A 19,597-nucleotide genomic window follows, 5' to 3' on the forward strand; every position below is an offset into this window, starting at 1 on the left:
TTATCCAAATGATGCCAGCAACAATTCCAGCCAGCTGCATTCTTTGCTCTCCATCCGCAACTTTTAATTCAGGCGCGGGAGCACAGGAAGAGGGGAAGGGGAGCACCGAAGGAAGAGGCGATGCCATGCCCTGATTTCTAAATGTGAAAAAAAACCAGGCTGTCTGCACGTCTTTGATGTCGAGAGGCTCAGAGCACAGGGTGCAGCAGAACTTCAGCGGAACGCTTATCCTCGTTGATTATCCGTTTGCAGAGTTACATCCAGAGAGACATCCAATGACCAGAGGGTCTCGGCTCGGTCGTTCCTGCCACTTTGGGAATCCCGCGAGGGAGCCTGGAGTGCCAAAGGAAGGGAGAGTCTTTGGCATCCAGAAATGGACTGGCCAGCACTGGCTCCCATAGTCCTTGTCTCTCTGTCTCTGGCAAGGGTGGCCAAGCGAGCTGGGACAGCCACGTGGCCCAGCTGGGAAGCCGCTCAGCCACAAAGGTCTCGGAAGCTAAACTGGGACGGGTGCCCTGCAAGAGCGTCCATCTGACCTGGACTGAGACATCCGCCTGGGAGCTTCCTAGGACCATCTGGATTGGATGGTCCCTTCGGTCAGCGGAGCTGAAAGCCGCAATGCCCTCCTCGGCCTGCACGGGCGCTGGAGCCCAGCAGGACGGCCAAGCGCCTCCCTCCTCTGGAAAACGGCAGGGCGGAACAGACTGTGAGCGGCCGGCGTCGGGCTGCAGGAGCCCTGGGTTCAAGACTCCCCAGCACGGTTTTCCCCCTCCACAAAGTCCTCCCCACACGTCTGATGGTTTTTCCGTGCCAGTGGAAGCCAAACAGGGCATGCCAGCCAATTACAGGGCTGTCAACTGATTAATATACAGCTGTTGCGTTGATTAATCGTCTGCCTTTACTGAGAGGGGTGCATGTAAATGAAATTGCTTATTGCCAGCATTGGAATACAGGCGTCCTCTTGATGCACCGAATGAAGTGCGTGCGCATTTACAATTTAACACACTGAAGCTACTGTGTGGCATAAGGGGGTGGGAACAAAAAGCGGGAGGACGTGCAGGCCTTGCAGAGTCAGCTAGACTCTCCCCAGCATGGGGCTCAACAGATGCTTGGGATTATGGCTCCCATCAAACCAGCTGGTGGCTGTGGATGATGGGAGATGCAGTCCCAAACATCTGGTGGACTCCACGCTGGGGAAGGCACTGATCCAAGCACACCAGAGCTCCCTTCACGGGACTTCCTGGCTGGGGCAGAGCTGGGCTCTCTCTAGAGCAGGGCTTTCCTCCCAAATATTCTCCTTCGGCTCTTCTTGCCAATCTTTTCCAAGCTTGTCTAGTGAAAGGAAGCGGGGGGTCTTTGGGATCCCCCTCAAGACAAGATCTCAGTGCTTGGCTTACTGTGGCAATCTTGGAAAGGTCCCTCCGCTGTAAAACCCTTCGGGGATCGAAAGACTGATGCAAAACTGCCTCAAGCAACTTCACAGAAACCAGTCCAAGTCCTCCTTGTGCATCCTGTACACAGCTATTAATTCCTTCTGGAATCTTGTTGATTTCCATCATCTAATTTAATACACCAGAGACGCACTTTCTCCTTCTCCCCACCCCTTTCCGGGAAACTCCTTAAAGGAAGAACACATGAAATCCCACAAAATATTTCTCCGGAATGAAATACAGGTGTTTTGTATTTGCAGCTCAGAGAAATCCCTCTGTGCCGGTTTTCCATGGTGCTTCCGCAGCTGGTCTGCTTTCCTGCATTGGTAGCCAGTCCTCTTCATCATTGCCTTAGTTCGCAAGCCTGGCACTGGACACGCATGAAGCACAGAAGGTGATTTGATTGTAAAGATACAGGCGGGCACATCGCCGGAAAATCAGTTGCAGCGTTCCAGCTTCTCCTGCAATTCGGCCTTCTGCATCCTGAAGCCCTTCGGATGTCTTGGGCCACCCAGCCCACATGCCAGTTGCAGTCCAAAACTTCTGCAGAGCACCAGCTGGTCAAGGATACTTCCCTACCTCATACACAACTTAGCAAAAATCCGTTTTTCAGCTCCTCCTAGTCCAGTGGCGGGATGGCCTTCCTGCTTTCAGCTCAGTTTCCTCCATCCCCGTATCCTGTCCCTACTCCCCACAGTGGCTTCTGCTTCCCAGCTCTCCCCTTGCTCGCCTCTCAGTGTCGCTCACGTGCCCTGTCCACCCCCCTCCCCCCACATGCTCGATCTCTTTGCTAAGAAAAGGGCACCAAAGTTCAGGGCTCTCGCTCTGTTTCCCACTGTAACTTGGTTCCTTCCTCTCTGGCCTGCCCTGTTTCCTGGCCTGGTCTTTTGTACCCCTTTGCACAAAGGCAGCAACCTTTTGTGGCTCGAAACAAGATCAGAGGGGCAGAATAGTGCCAGGCTTTCTTAGTGGCCTTCTCTAGGTGGGATCATTCCAAGACCACGGTCACAACCCTGGGAAACAGACTGCAGATGCCACAAAGCGTGCTTGTTTTATCTGAGAGCCGAGAGGGTAGGTGGGACGAAACCAGCACCACGTTCCTTATTCATGCCCTAGTTTCTGCAAAGCCTTTTTTGGGTGGACTGGAAGGTCGTGCTTAAAAAAACCTGCAAGACCACAAACGGGCTAAGAGGAAGAGTCCGAATCCACTGGTCATTATTTCTTCTTCTTGGCAGTGCTGCTTTCATTTCAATAAGGCCCCATAGCCAAAGCTTTCTGGGCAGTTTAGAACAATCCGCAAAAACATGATAGTAAAACACAATTAAAAATATCATAAACCAGAGAAACATTAAAAAGTTGTCTTCTGCTCTTAAACATTAAAGGATAAGCTAAACCTAGCTTAAGCTAAATGTTAAGCCTTAACGTTAAAAAGATGAGCTCGTGTCCCTGCTCGTTCTCCATAAAGGCTATTTTCTGATGCAGCAGAGAGCAGTAGGAAAATGAGCTTTCTCCGGGAGCTGAAATGCAGAACATCATTTCCTGGAATGTCTCATCCATCACGACACTCCTGCAGGAGGAGACGTGCCCCCAGACGCTTTGATCCTGTCCCAAGCAGGGAAAGGACTCATCTGTTTGAAGTATCTGATACCCCCCTTCAGCAGGGGACACTCCCAGAGAGTTTATATGGAAGCAAACACACTGCCCGAGGCAGGAGAGCCTATCGCAGCCTCGCCTGGTAGCAGCACCCACCCTCCGAAGCTCTCCCACGCGTGGTCTGGGAGGCAGAAACCGTGGGGAGCTTTAGCTGTCTCCTGAATTTCCTCCAGCATGTCATGATTTCTCAGTGTCCTGCTCAGTTTTCCTGTTTGTTCAAGGTTGTCAATGCATTTGTTATTTTACACTGTTTTCACAGTGATTTTCCTATTGTATTTTACGTGAACTGCTTCGAGATCTTAGGATATCAGGTGGTATACTAGTAGTTTAAGTAATAAACCGATACCTTCCTGCTAAATAAATATAAGAAATAAATTAATACCTGCTTGTTAAATAAATGTCATCTATGTCTAAATCCCTTCTCCAGGTGCCTCCTCTGAGAGAGGCTTAGAAGTGGCAACGAGAGGAAGGTCCTTTTCAGTGGAGGTCCCCCAATTTTGGAACAAACTTCCCTGCTGGTGCCAGCACTGTGTGGTGCAAAGCTAAGACCTTCCTCTACATACAGGCATTCGGCAGCATATGATAGCTGTTCATTGAATGTTTGCAGTTAAACTGTTTTTATAGTATACCTAACAGTCTAGTTTCTGAGGCTGCTAATTACTGTAAATTGCCCAGAGAGCTTTAGCAGTAGAGAAATATAATCAAATGAAATGAAATAAATCCACTGGGCAGTTGAACAGGTAACACTCCAGTTTGAAAATGAAAAGATCTCAAATTGCATGTTCTTTTGATCACCAGATAGGAGAAGAACGATGAGGACTAGGATGCTGCTGAGGCCTTTCCCAGGAGCATCGGGATGCACTGCAGCCATGTGGGGGCATGACTAAGCCCCCACGTGAGCTTTGGCACCAGGATGCGCCACAGTGCAAACCGCTCTGACACGCACGAGGAGGCTGCAGAGCCCCGGGGGCCTTTGGTCACCCCCTCGCTCCATGTGCCCGGAGGAGCTGGAAAGGGCTGGTTCACGTTTCCAGAGAGAGCCGCCTCCTTTCCCTTCCTGTATGCATGCCAGGCTGAGTGTTGCAGTCGCAGCATGACAGAGCATGAATAATCATTTTAAAATGCTATGGAATTATAGAAACAAAACAAAATTCTCATCAGCAAACTGAACCGTCCCAGCATCTATGGTTTTTTCCCTGTTTCTGGCTCCCATTTCTTGCCCTCGAGCACAAGCAAATATCCAGGAGATCCAAATGATGTCACAGCACTCAGTCAAACAGGAACAACATGTCCTCAGCTGAGAACGCGGCTCCATTCCCGGGGAATTTATTCCGTGCTGACTGGCTGGCGTTCCGAGCGTCTGTGAGAATGAAGAGGCTTTTCCTCTCCTCTCTGCCCTGATCTCCTTCTCAGTCCAAAAGGCAGAATGTCTGGGGGGAATCAGGCGGGCTGCGGAGTCGTGTGTTGCCTCAGCGAACCCCAGTCCTGTGGCAGCCGGAGGGAGGGAGGGAGGGAGGGAGGGAGGGAAGGCCGCCACCGCCCCCAGTCGGCATGGCGGCACAGGCAGCATCGGTGCCACAGGGCGGCATGTGCATCCAGCCAGACCCTTCCACGTAAACGCTGAGCGCGTGCTCTCCGGGAGGGTGAGATCGGCAGGGAGGGCTGCTTCAAGGCATGCCTACAGCAGCCTTCCTCAACCTGGTGGCTTTCCAAGGCATTTGGACCGCAGCTCCCAGAGTTCCCACCCAGCAGGGCCATCGACTGGGAATTCTGGGTGCTGCAGTCCTAACGTGCCTGGAAGGAATGAGCATAGAAATACGGAAACAGCGCGAGCCAGAAAGGGTCTCCGGGCCGTGTAGTTTGACCCCCGGCTCCAGCTGGCTGCACTCATGACATGCCTACCATGTGCATGTCCAGCCTATCTTTGCACACCTGCACCGAGGGGGCCTCAACCACCCCCCGTGGAAGCCCATTCCACACCCTCGGGGCCCTGACCGTCAGGAAGTGCTTCCTGGCACCCACCCTGAATCTTGAGCTTTGCTCCATTGGAATGTGCCCTGCCCTCCTCTGCAGAGGGAAAAAGGGCACAACCCACCCCCACGTGGCAGCCCCTCACGCACCTGCAGGTCACTAACAGGCCCCCTCTGAGTCTCCTCCTCTCCAGGCCAAACAGACCCAGCTCCCTCAGTCTCCCCTCAAGGGTGAGGAAAGCGTCTCGTGGAGGCTCCAAAACACAATCAATTCCTGCCTCTAGCCCATTGCTTCGGCTATGCAAGCCTTGCCTCGGGCTGCAGAAAAGTGTCCTCCTGTGGCCAAAGCAGGTCTAAGTGCCAGGCAGGCCTTGCCTTGTGCCTCTGTTAGTCCCTGGGCTAGGGAACCCCGGAAGAGAGCTGTTGTGACCCTGCCATCACCCACCACCACTCGCCCTTCCCAAGCCGAGCAGGCCACCCACTGCTTCCCTCGGTGCGGGTGCTCTCACAGGGTCAGCACCCTGCCTGCAAATCCTTGAGCATCACCCGAACCTGTTACACCTCTCTCCCCGCCTGACCCATCTCTTGGGTCTCGTCTTCCCTCCCTCTCTTTCTCGTTGATCGGAGCCCGTGTTCTCATGGGTTCGGAGAGCCCAGCTAGGCTTGTCCTCCGAGAGAAGGGGAGCGCCTGCATTTCCTCCTCTCTGCTTCTGCTGTTTTCCATCCTCTCCTGCTCTCACGGCATCTGTCACCTCCCTGTCCCTCAGAGCTGAGCCTGGGAAGGCCAGCAATGAAGGAACTAGGAAAGATGCTCAGGTGTAAGGATGCTTCCTTGGACACCAAGGCTGGACCGTCTATGTCCCTCCCTGCACCCTTGCATTTCTGAACACTCCACATGGGTGTGGAAGGCGGGGAAAGGAGAGCGCTGGCAAGAGGAAAACTGATGTGTGGGAAAAGAGGTGCTGAAGGAGAGCTTTGTGACCTCTGGTCCAACAACTGGCTCCTACATCAAATCGAGCCAGGACTGAGCTAGAAGCAAAACTGACAGAACTGGTCATACTTTGGGCATGCCATGAAAGGGAAGAGTCACTGCAGCAGAAGAGAACAGTAGGGGAAGAAGAAGGAAGCCCAGCTAGGGGATGGACCGATTCCATAACGGAAGCCACAGGGCTGAGTTTGCTGGAGCCGAGTGGCGCTGCTGAGGGCAGGATGATCTGGAGGCCTATCATTGCTAAGGTTGTCATAAGCCAGACATGGCTTGGTGTCCCATAACAACAGTTTCAGAAAGAGTTCCCACATCTCTGGGGGCATGTCAGCAGAAGGGTGTGCGCAATCCCTACCTTGGGCTTCAAGTGGGAAGAGATGGTCGGCCACGGAGGTGTCCCTTGGGCAAGGTATGTGCCTTACCCTCAACACAAAACCAAGCCCCTTAATGCCACTCCAACTGCTTTGGGGTCCCTCCCACCGTCTCTGTCAGAGAATCCTGGGAACTGTTATTTGATGAAGAGCTGAAGACTCTCAGTTGGAGAGGCCTTAGCTCTCTTCTTGCACCTGACACCATACCTTGATTTAGCACTTTGCTATCTGCTCATCAGACTGTGAAATTCCAAATGCACAAATCTCAGAAGGTCCGACATAGTTTTAAAAACCAAGAACATGTGCAATAAACATGCTACATATCATGTCATATGTTATACTCGCAGATACATACCAGTCCCACAACCACACCGCAACAGCAGGAGCAAACGCCTAGATCTGATGGATAAAATGGAATAGACCCATGCACATTTCTGGGGGAAAGCAAGAAAGTATGCAGGTTCTCCATCAGAGATTGGATTTTGCTTTGAACTGTGGAATAATCAAGGCAAGTGCATTCTGATGCTTGCTGCGTTTGTTCTTAAAGCACTGCAAGTGGAGGAAGACAGAGGCGAAATTACAGTAAATCCCTCTATGTCTATTCTGCATTTGCTTAGGACAGTTTCCCCTAAAATAGCAACCCAGCGCTTGGCTCTGCAAGGGGCTAGACCCTGGGGCACGGTGACTGCCTGCGCTGGGAGGGATTGGCACACCGTATTATCTCAGTACACCTATAGGGTGAGAAAGCTGGCCTTGTTTGCCAGCGCAGGTACGAAAGACAAACAGGTGCCACCCAGCACAGGCTGTTGTTAGTCAGCATTATTGCCTCAAAAGGAAATGCTGCTCAGGGGATCCATCCCTGGATGCTAAGATGCAGCTTCATGCAGAGTGTCAAATATTCCAGTTCCGGGAGGGCAAAATATGCGCGGTGCCTCAAAGAGGTACAGGGGCACGGTGCAGTTTGCCTTCAAAAGAAGGAGTTCCCTGGGTAAAGATTGGGCCCTTGGTCCCGTGTATGTCAAGGGGCCAAGCGAGGTGGGCAAGTGACGTCTCAAAGCACCTGACCTTGCACACTAAAGCTTCCCTGGTAGTAGATGGCGGAGGCCTTTGGGAGCCCCAAGTAAGAACAGGATACGGAAGTCTAAGAAATGAAGGTAAACATTTGGCTTCGGTTAGTGAAAGTGCTTGGTAAGTCGGAACAGAGAGCTGGTTGTAGATAAATGAGGAACAGTTGCAGGGGAGGCGAAATGCAGAGCAGTGAGAGAAGTCGGAGCAATTCCCACATTGCCCGTCTGCCTTGAAGGGAGCATTGCAGAACCCTCTTGTGTGTAAGAGAGTGTGCAGGTGGGGAACAAGCAACACGGAGCTCAGCACATCCTCCCACTTGGCTCCTGCCCACCTAAAAGTGCGTATTGCCTTTGTTCAGATCATGGTGCGTGGCTTCTAGATCGAGGGAGGCATCTCTGCCGCTCTACACGACTCTAGTGCGCCCGCAACTGGAGTATTGTGCTCAGTTTTGGGCCCCTCATTACAGGAAGGATATAGCCAGGTTAGAGTCAGTGTAGCATAGGACCACAAGGTTGGTGGCCGGTTTGCAGGGGTTGCCATATGAGGCGAGACTGAGGGAACTGGGTCTCTTCAGCCTGGAAGAGAGGAGACTCAGAGGGGATCTGTTGGCGACATACAGGTATGTGAGGGGGTGTCACGCGGAGGTGGGCAGAGACCTGTTCTCTCTGCAGAGGAAGGCAGGCCGTGCTCCAACAGAGCAAAGCTCAGGGAGCCAAGGTTCCATTTGGATGCCAGGAAGCACTTCCTGACAGTCAGGACCCTGAAGGTGTGGAATGGGCTTCCACGAGAGGTCATTGAGGCCCCATCGGTGTGGGTGTCCAAGGACAGGCTGGACGTCCACATGGTGGGCATGTCGTGAGCGGAGCCGGCTGGTGCCGGGGGTCAGACTAGATGGCCCAGGAGGCCCCTTCTGACTCGCTCTGCTTCTATGCTTCTGTGATGACACAAGGCAGGCTGCAGCGGGTGCGTCATGCAGCCACCCTGGCACGGAGCAGGGCCAATGACACCTTGCAACCCGCATCCCAGAAAGCTGAGTTCTTCCCAACAGCAGGGCACCAGAAAGCACCGAGCCAGCTTCAAGTCCGGCCCTCAGTACAATTTGGCAACCGGCAATGAGAAGGCCCATTAAGAAGCACCCGAGCTCACTGAACCGCACCGGCCTCCCTGCGCTGAGGCAAGCCTACAAAAGAGGCTCGGTCGCCCCACTTCTTCCTGGTGAGCCAGGCTGGCACGCTGCTCCAGTCCAGCTTTGCTCCAGGCAGCTTTGATGCTGAATGAAGCCCGTGGACCTTTATAGCTGTACGAGCGCACTTCCGATCAATGGCAGCAAAGACTTGACAGCAGAGGCTTTGGGGCTTGTCATTATTTCTAAGAGGCGCATAATTAGCATCACAGATTTGAAAGGCTCGGGAGTCGTGCGCTGTGGTGTTCTCGAAAGAGAACATGGGCAGGATTTTGCTAATTGGGCGGATTGTGTAACTGGTGCCAGAGGCATTGAGCGGCAGCCGAGTCCGGCTGGTAGACGGAGTTGCCCTCACCTTCCGCACAGACGCGAGTCTCTCTAGGGCAGGATGGCATCTGTTGCAGCAGTGCAGAAAAGACCTGGAAGCAATTTTTGAAGCATCTCCACTTTCCCCCTTTGCTGTCTTTAAAGTTTCTAGTCCTTAAGCTGTGCAAACAAGGCGTAGTGAAATCTCAGGTAGCTTCATGCACAAGGCCTGTCTCATGACAGGATCAGCAGAAACAGATTAAAATGGCAGAAATGCAGAAGTGCAAAAATTCCAATTATGCAAAGGAGACAACCTGAAAAATTGAATTATATATTTTAAAACAAGGAATACTCTGGGAAGGCACAAGGAGGTGCCAGAAGTGGATGAAGCTTCCTGAATCCCTTCTGGAACACATCGTGGGCATCCAGAAGGCAGAAGGTACTTTGAAACTTGCGACATTTGCCCATGGAAGCTGCATTCACTAGAACAAAAGCAACCTCTTGGTGCTTTTAGTGTATGCACCTGTGCTGGAGAACTGCAAGGGGCGGTTTTTCCTGGACTATACCATTCCCATTGTAGGTGAGAGGTTGAATTTCACATCCTGCCTCCACCTCACCCCACAAACACCTGTGCATAAAAAGTCAACACATCCAGGGAGATAAACAATGTAGAGCCATTCTTCTCGACATGCTAGTTTTCCATGTGTAGAAGTTTAATCTTTGCTTTGTTTAGCTGGGGAAACTCTGTGTTAACGAGGAGTATAATATCGCTCTCCATAGTGGGGAGGCCGGTGGCCGGGAGGCGCTCCAGGGGCTAACTGTGGATTGGCGACTTCAAAGTCCTCACCTGCTTTCTCTTCCTTACACTCCTTTGATCATAAACCAAACATGAACTCAATACTTCTCCAGGCAGAGGACTTCTTCGATTAGAGGAACATTCTCTGACAGCCCTTCAATTAAAGAACTATCCACCTGAAGTCTTCTTATTAGGCATTATACCTGTTGAAATTAGTAAACAAGAAATGCACTTGTTTTTACATGTAATTACTGCGGCAAGGATTGCATTTGCTCAACACTGGAAAAGTGAAGAACCACCCACCGACGAACTGATCCTAAAAAAGATCTTGGACTGTGAGGAAATGAATAGACTGACTTTGTCATTGAAGGAGAAAGAAGATACTGATTTCTATCAAACTTGGGACTCTTTTTATTATTGGCTAGAGAAACGGGACTTCGTATAGATTTAAATCTGTTTCTAAGTTATCATGAATGGAAAAAAATGTGGAGCCTGACGCAGCAGGTCCGATTTTTCTGATGATCGATGCTGTTTTTAGTTTTTCTTTGTTTTAGGGTTATTTTGAATAAAACTTATTATAAAAAAAATTAAAGAACGATCCTAGGAAAAGTAGGACACTTGGCTCTCCTGGTGAACACGACTTCGGGCCTGCTTGTGCATGCACACACGTGTGGCTCCCACCACCTCTGGGGGGTCCTAGTGGGTGGAAATGGGGCACCTCTGCTTAAAGGGACAACCATCAGACTACACCTGAGCTCTCTGAGGAATGCTTTAATTCGCTCCTGGAAAGGGAGCGAGAAGTTGGCATATAGCACCATGGCTAAGAGAGTCGCTAGTTCGGACCTTGGGTGCTGGAACAGATGAGTAGTGCCAACGGGCCTTTGCAGGGCTGTTGTAAGGATACTGCATGTGAAATGTGTTGTGCACTATTATTTAAACAATTCTCTCCCTGGGAACGAACTGTTTGGCAGCAGCTCTGTCCATGTGAAGCTCCCAGCTCAGAACTGGTGCGCTTGGGAATGTTTCGCATCCAGACAGAAAGGCTGATCAGGCAACCAAGAAGAGGGATATTCCGAATGGAAGAGCTGGAATTTGTGCTTGATGGTTCTGGGGCTGCCCCTGTGTTTGGTTTCCCTTGTGTGTGAAAGCCTTCAAGTCCAAGGGAAGCTGCAGGTGGGCAAGCAGGTGGAGCAGGTAACTGAGGCAAGAGCAACCTCACCCTCCACTATTAGCGAGAAACTCGGGTGTGGATTGTGGCGTGTCTGATCACAACAATCTTAAATAGAATTGCCATTATGCTGGGTAAGTGAGGTGATGCTGCAGGGACTCTGACTGAGGAATACCTTTGCAGCTTGCAGAGGCTGAGCTGGTTGCCCAGTGAAGGAAAAACGTAAGGTTTCTCAACTCACCTCTGTGTGTGTGTGTGTGTGTGTGTGTGTGTGTGTTCATAAAGGTCATGGAGCAGTAGCCAAGTGATGGAACGCAACGCTGCGCTGCCTGTCACCGGACGTGCCATTTGGCATGGTGTAGATTTGGCCCCTTGGCACCTGTCCCTTTAAGCAGCCACACCAGGTGTGCGACCTTTCTTTTTTCTTGGTGTAGAGATAAGCGCATCCTGGGTGAGGAGGAAACTTCTCCAATTTCACTTCTGCATGTTGAGCTGCTGGTAATGAAGCAGAGCCAGTTCAGAAAAAGGCAACCAGCTGCGCAATTTGGCTGGTGGTTATCTCTGAAAATGCTATTTAAATGTCCCCGCCAGGGGAAAGTCCTAGCAAAATTGCCCAAGGAATGGAGAGGAAAGGAAAACCTTTCCATTTCTGCTGACAGGTCCCTTGGGGTTCAGTGAATTTGGTACATAGAGGAATTTGGCTGAGTCTGAGGATGCAAATGTCCAAACAATTTTGAGCAAAGCAAAAGAAAAAAGGATGGATAAAACTAGAATAATTTCTCTGGAAGGGTTCCCTCCATCACTAGCAACCTTTTTCAGGGGCATTTGCTGTGTGCATGCACGCACCAACAAAACACCAGTAATGCTGATCCCTGTGGCTGTGAGCGAATGACGAAACACTGCTCATTTAAGCAACCTTGGGGTTTAGAAATCTCACTTAACCAACTCAGGGTGGTCCTGCTGAGTCTGAAATACGCCCAACCTGGGGCTCCGGAGAACATCCAGCAAAAAGAAATGCCATAATCGCAGCAAACCTTCTGGGGAGCCTCTACCACCCCAGCAGTCCTGAGGGCAAAGGACCATCTCCTGCACCCCGTTCTATCACGAGGCTTGAGACTTGCTCAGGGTCCGTGTGGCATGTGGAAAACAGAGTTCCAGGAAAAAATGAGTCTCGGCCAAAGAGGAAGCGGAAGCCACAAGGCCTGGGCAGAAGCTTCCAGGAATGAGGGCCTGAGTCATGACTCAAGGCTGACAGAGCAACCGGAGGCCCACTGCCCAGATTACATCAAAAATGGGGGATGCTCAGGAAGGCAGCCGGAGGAGTGATGTCCAGAAGCAGTGGCTGGAGACAGCAGAGAAAGGTGGGGAACCAGGAGAGAGAGTATAGAACTGGTGCCTTGTCTTGAAGGTGTACGGTGTAGACTGAACCCAGCCATTCTGTTTTAAATCGCCCACTGATGCAAACCTGCACTGGCTGTGTTGCTCTTCTCTGTGCCCTCCCCAAAGTAGCCACATGGACCAAATACACTGCTTAAGCCAGGAAGAAACCTCCGATGGCCCACAGGGCCTCCCTCCCCTGAACCGTCCCTTTGCAGCAAAGCAGCAGAGCTACCAGTTTCTCAAGGATCTACCGCCCCTGCCTGAACCCAGCGTGATCTTCCAACCTTGCGATCCAGGTGCACTAAAGGTGCAGGGAAATGCGCGTGCATTTTTGCGCAGGCCTAAACAAGTGCAAAGCGATGCGGAAACGGAACAAACCTTCCCTTGGCAAAACGAGAAACTGAGCAAAACTGAAACGCAGATCGGTTCACCTTTAGCCGGAGCTCTGTCACAGGCATCTGTTACGTGCTACGGAGAGCTCCGGCTGTTGGGCGGTATAGAAACTCAGAAAATAAAGAAATACTGGTAAGCCGGTGATCTCCTGTATGGAAAAAACCCACAAGGAGTGCTTCTGGTTTGCACAGTTTCCTTTATGAAGGCCCCCATCTTGCAGCAAAGGGAGTTCCTCATCAAAGGCGCAGTCTCTTCTCTCCCTCTACCCCGTGTGCAGATATGCACAGACCTCTTCCTTTTCGATACTATGGCCGTGGTCACAAAGAGATAGCAGCTTGCTCTGAGCACCAGCTGTGCCCGGTCCGCGTGGGCTGCGAGCAGGGAAAGAGGTCATTTGGCGCGCTCCTGTACTCATCCACACGTGGAGCGGCAGGGTCGTGCCTTCATCGGGGTGTTGCTGAACCAGCCCTCCACCTCCCTGGGGACCAGCTTGCCGGAAATGCTGGAGCCCTGCAAAGGAAGCCACATGCCGGGCGCCTTCCTGAAAAGCAATTCCCAGGCGATGCTCTGCGCTTGCAGGCTGCATGTGTCCCACGTGCAAAGAGGGTGGCCAAAGGTGGCAATCTTGAGATAGGGGAGAAGAAAACTGTTTTTGTCGGTGTCTTCTGTATATAACAAGGAAAGAGGAAATGGACACTTCCAGCAGGGTCCAATGGCAAAGCTTTTTCTGGGCTGCATCACTTCAGCCTTGTCGAAACCATCCTGAGATGTCTAAGTATGGGACGGTATAGAAAAGTCTCAAATAAAATGAATGTTGGTTGGTTGGTTGGTTGATTATCCTACCTGCTCACCAAAATTAGTGGGAAGCGTGAGGTTGGCTCCCAGCCTGAGCAAGCCTACAGATGAGAAGGGTTTTTCTTGGGCCTCCCATGCCTGTGGAACTTCCTCCCAAGACAGATCCACCGGGTGCCTTCACTGCTATCTGCTTTTTAAGGCATCCAGTTCAGCTGGTCCTTTGCAGTCTTGAGGGTCTGGAGGTCTCGCTCGCCAGGGGGAGAGCTCAGCCATGCTCTGGCCGTCTTGCTCACCCAACAAATCCACTCAGGGTTGGAGCTGCAGAACAGGAGGGATGTCCCAACCTCTCCCGCAGTCTTACAAACGTGCCGACACCTGCCATCTTATTCTACTTCTCAGGTTCCTGAGCACAAGCCGAGAGCCAAAGCGAACCGCTGCTCCCCCTTGGGAAGCAGGCGACAACTGGGCTGGTCTTGTGCCTGCCCGGTGATGGGAGCCCCGGGGCGAAGGGGAGAAGGCCAACATTCCTCCAATGTTTTCTGGCTGGCTTCAGGCTGGCGTAGGATGGTGGAGGCATGCCGACTTGCCCCTGCCACAATGGGGCTTCTCCATCAAGGCCCTCTTCTTCAGCAAACCCTTTTCCAAACCCCCTTGTCTGCCCCATTGAAGCCATTCTTCCGCTGCCCCGTCCTGCCTTCCACCCAAAGCTGCCGCCTTTCTGTGGCAGAGCTCCTGTGCGTTTAACAGCAACATAGTCCATAGTGCTGACAGCTGCGGTGGCTGGGGATTATGGGAAATGTCAGCTCACACATCTGGTTGGAGAAGGCTACTCTTGTACGAGAGATGAAGCAGAATGCTCATCCGGGGGGAGGCAACCAGGGGAGGGCCTCCTCAGCAGTGCCCCCCCCCACTCTGAATGGTGGAAAGTTCTCCCCACGGAGGCCCACCTGGTGCCAGCTCTGCCATCTTTTCTGCATCAGGTGAAGGCAGCCCTTTATCCCAAGGCATCTCAGGACATCCTGGGATATTGAATGGCTTAAGGAATACACCCAGGTTAGGTGTTTAACTGGTCCACTCTGTATCACATGTTGTCTTCTCCATTACATAGTTTTATATTTTGCATTCTGGAAAAAAATAAGGTGTTTTACTATATTGTGGTCCTGCTTTGGAAGTGCTGTAGGCTGCCCAGAGAGCTCCAGCAATTGGGCGGTGTAGGAACAGAAATAAACCCTCCGTTGACAGAAGCTGCACAGGGGAACTAATTTCCACGCCTTTAAATGAATGAACCGAGGCCTCTTTCTCCGGGTGGCGGCATCCCCAAAAGCGAAACCGTCTTCTTCTTCCCAAAAGCAAACATCCAGGGAGGTGAGGGCGACGGCTGCACTCCGCCTCATCCACGCATGCAGACATCTCGCCCGGAACACAGTGTTCTTCTGTGACACCTTTACTCTACTGACCTCCCGAGAACATTTGCACATGCAAAGAGGGAACGGAGGCGGCACGGTGCGCGGATGGGGCGACGGGTTGCGAAGAGAATGATTTATCTCTTGGATCGAGTCCTAAGTTTTGGCACCTCCAACTCCCAGGCGGGAGAGGAGTGCCTGCCTCATAGCTTGTGGAAGCAATTAGCTAGGCAGATTTTACAAGATTAGCAATTCGGCGGTGCATCTCAGGGCAGCTTGACTCACAGGCAAAGCTGCCCCAGACCTTTCTCCCCACATCCAAGACTCTCAGGAAACACTTCCGCCCGCATGGCCTGCAAATGAGAGCAACAGGGGCGCCCACTTCTCTGCTGGTGTTGTGACATAGAGGAAAGCTCCTAAAAGCAGCCTTCCCCAAACGTTTGGACATCAGCACCCGTCAGTCCCAGCCAGCATGGCCAGTGCTCAGGAATGTTGGGCCTTCTGGTCCCAAACATCTGGAGGGCACCTGGTCAGTCAACGCTGTCCTACAGCAGCAAAGATGGCGAACAAATGTGAAAGGATGGAAAGCAGAGAGAGAGAGGGCACCGCACCAGGACGCGCTGTAGTGCCCCGCATGGAAAATGCTGCTGTGCCACAGCTGGAGTGTGGGAAACGGCCGGGATGGAGCCAGGAGCCAGGAGCCGTGCAACGCTCTAGAGCTGAGCAGACCTTTGGGCAGGACTCCTAGGAACATAAGGAAACCCGTGGAGGTCCATGCAGTCCAGCAGCCCCAGGATCCTTCAAGCAGGATGGGTACTAGATCTCCTCCGTCTGGTAATGGAAGGAGCAGGTGGCCAGCAAGGCCACTGATCGCCTTCCATGGATGTGTCCAAACCGGCGGTCATCACTGCTCTGGGCGGGGATACAATTGCCACAGAAGGAGTAACAGAAGATGAGGCATCAGGCTGGGCGGATCCTGTGAATTCACAGATGATCCCTCGAAGAAGCACAGCTGGAGATTCGCAGCCTGCCCTCCTGCTTTGGGGTCCCTGCGACCTACATGTATGGGTGATGGGAAAGTATTAGGGCCCCCCCCCCCGAGGAGGAAGAGGATGAACAATATTGTTCTGCATAAGGTCTGATGTCATCCAGTGGGAAGAGGGGATCTTGATCCCCTCCTGGAGTGCTGAAGCTTGGATGGTGGAGACCAGGGACATGTCTGACCTGCCTTCGTCTTGGGCAGAACGGGGCTGTCAGTTGGTGCTTGGTTAGCAGGGGAAAGTTTGCCTGGGTATGGGCTTCTGGTGGAGGCGGTGTGGCTGCTGCTGGTTCTGGAAGTCTTGAGAGGATGATGGCTTGAAGGCAGATGGCCAGTAGAGAAGGGCGGAGAGGGACTGGCGAACCTGTACAATGTGCCAGGTTCTGGGACCGAGGCCTCAGTGGTTTAGATACGGGATGAGAGGTTGGTGCACGGTGAGAAGCTGATTTAAGGTCTTCCAAATGGCGCAGGACACGAGAGCTTTGCGAGTGAGGATAGGAAGGTGGGTGGGGGGCGTCCCTCCGTTCATAATCATGCTGCCTGGGGAGGGAATGGTCTTTGCCACTAGGGAGGAGACCTGCAGTGGTGGAGGCTCCTGCAGCTCTCCTGCAGCCAACGGTGATCGACGGAGGAAGCTCTCAAGGTCTATTGGGTCTCTCAAGGTCTAAGCTCTACTGGGTTCTGAAGAAGCTGGTGAGACTTGTCGTATCGGAGGGGATCGACGATGTTGTGAGGATAGATCCTGAGGCAGGGGGCTGTGCGGTTCTGGTGGACACCTTTCCTGGCATCCACCTCCTGTGGATCTCAGCCCTGGCGCCAGAAATCATCACCTCTCCGAGGCAAAGCGTGTTCCTGCCAAAGCGGAGTTATCTTGTGGAAGGCCTTGCAGGCCAAGCTGCCCTTAGGGGCAGAAAGAAAGGAGGCATATCAAAGGGGGCAGGGAAGGGAGAACGAGGAGCTCTGTGCGGTGCCCCAGGACAAAGTTTTGCTTGTTCTGTTTTGGGCATTTCAGCCAGGAAAGAGCATGTTCCAAATGCTGCCGGTCGCTGTGCGGCACAAAGGAAGCGAGAGGCAAGCGGGAGCCATGTGCGGCAGCCTGGGTGGGACTCCCGTCTGAAGTCCTGTTGGGCTCCGGGACGTCGCCAAGGACTGTTCCGCAGAAGCACCAAAGCAGCCCGCATCCTGCTACGGGGCAGACTAGTTTCCGGGGGTGGGGTCACAAATTTGTCATGGAATGATGGCTGGAAGCAAAGGAAACAGATTAGTGATTAAATCAGGGCCCCTGATGCGGGGACCTCCAAGGGGAGCCCACAAAGTGCTCCGCTCCCTGCTGCTTTCCAAACATTTTTTTTAAAAATTAAAAAGCAAGGCATCTGCAGAAGAGCAGCCTGCGGAAGGCGGACCTAGGCTGCAAGTCCAAACACTGTTTCCTGCAGACACACGTGCAAAAGACTCCGGCGAAGGGCTGCATTTGTGAGGGTTAAGGCCGCCCCTGCAGAGTTCCCTTTCCGCTGAGCAATCCGCGGCATGCCGTTCCCATTCTTCCCCTTTACCACACCTGCCTCTACAGGTCATATAAAGATCAGAAGGAACACGGTGTTCAGATAATGTTTCCTTTCCTGGTTTGCAGCAAACTTTGACTATTTGGAATGAAGGGAGTGGCTGTATTTTTAACCCTGTCTTCCGGACTGAGTGCTAGGAACAGCGCATGTTAATGGCGCATAACTCACCTAGGGAATCCCCTGCCACAGGAAATGAAAGTGGATGTTTAATTAGGTGGTTTTAGCGCAGGGATTAGACAGATCAGACATCGGTGGGAGATCGCTTTGCCCACAGCTTGAGAGCATCAACATTTAGGGGCAGTATATCTCTGAATATGTGCTGATAAAAGCCCTCTTCTATCTCGGGGGCTTCCGGAGCCACCCGGGTAGCTGCTGTCCGAAACGGGAAGCTGAGCTACAGAGACACTGACCTGATCCTGCCATAAGGCAGGTCTTATGCTCTTACATAATTCAAAGAGCCAATTGTAGCACAGGGAATGTTAGACTGGGACTCAGATCTGGGTTCTAGTCCCCCTTGGCCATGAAGCCCAGTGGGTGGCCCTGGCCCAGTTGCTGATTCTCAGCCTAACCCACCTCGCAGGGTCGTTGCTGTGAGACTAGAATAGAAGAGGATTATATGAGCGGTCTTAGGACACTTCCAGGAAAAAGGCAAGATACAAATATAACAAATATCAAATGCGGAATTATTATTATAACTACATATTTCTCAGGCTCCCCCTTTCCAAGGAGTTCAGAATGGCATGCACATTCTCCCCACGTTATCCACACAACAACCCTATGAGGTAGCTCAGTCTGGCCCAAACTCACCCAGGGAGCTCCATGAGCAGGTGGGATTTAAACCTGCTCTAATCTGCCTCCCGTCCAGACTAGATCACATGGATTCTTTCAACAAATGTTTCCGTTTACGAATCAGACGACAAAACTTCTTGTTTCCAAGGACTTCCGACTGTCATCGCTGATACTCACACTTCAAAAGACCTCTCCTTTATCACCAATCACCCCCCCCAAAAAACTCCACAGCAAAATGGACCGTGCATAACTTAATAATACAACCAAACAGGATGTTAGAGCAATAACTCTGAAACAATGGAGCGATTGTCGAACGCTACAGGAAGGTCATAGTGGCAGAGCCGTAACCTTGACACTGCATTCAACAACACGGAACAAGCATGGATGAATCACATTCAGTGCCGGAAGATCAGAAACGTTCTGAAGGAATTTTCTGAACTATTAAACAGGTATTCGGTCTCTGGTTACCGTTTGCCTTCAAAACAGGGAAGTGGGGTGGGGAAGGAATGTTGGTCTGGAGGCAGGAGTTCTACCTACGCAGGGACTCCACCCCCACCCCCCCGGGCCCTGGAGAAGTCAACTGGAAAGAGGGAACTCAAGCAAAGCCTTCACTGATGACACCTATCGTGCGGTCCTGAACATGCCTACTTCACATACGAGTTGGCAGCTTGTTGAACACAGCCCCCCGCAGCTTCCTAGTCCTCAAGCCTCTTACCTTTTCTCAGACTGCCCCTACTTGCTGTCCAGGGGAGACCAGAGGTGGGGAGAAGGAAACGGAGGAAGGAAGTCTGTGTGGGCCCCACGCCAGGCTTCTGTCTTCCGTTCCTCCAGCCAGGTGTTGCCGATGCTCAGGACTGGGCTTCGCAAGGAGGAATAAGGGGTTGGAGCACCACGTTCAAATTGCCCACTCCCTGCACCAGATGACAGATGATCTCTCGGGGAGGAGGAGACCGAAGTCTCTGGCCGCTCGTGAGTGTTGTTGCGTGTTTGCAGATGGATCCCACTGCCGTCTACAACGTATTATTTACTGGCGAGCATGTATTTATTTGTCTTTTGAAAGTGTCAAGGGCTTTTATAATTTGCAACGTACACTCTTCCCCCGCTGTACAGAAATATTTCTCCTATCTTGCTTTCATTTTCAGGGCCTGAAGCACCAATCTATCCACTCGGCTCCCAAAACGAGAGACAGGTTTTCCCAAGAAGGTGCTGGCAGGTAGAAAATTCCTCCCTTAATCCTCCCGGGCAGGCCAGCCAACCGGCAGGACAGGGCAGGGCAGGACCAAAAGCCTCGCCAAGTCCACTTTAT

This window comes from Varanus komodoensis, unplaced genomic scaffold (genome assembly GCF_004798865.1).
Source record: "Varanus komodoensis strain SLA01 unplaced genomic scaffold, ASM479886v1 scaffold1, whole genome shotgun sequence".
Classification (NCBI taxonomy): Eukaryota; Metazoa; Chordata; class Lepidosauria; order Squamata; family Varanidae; genus Varanus; species Varanus komodoensis.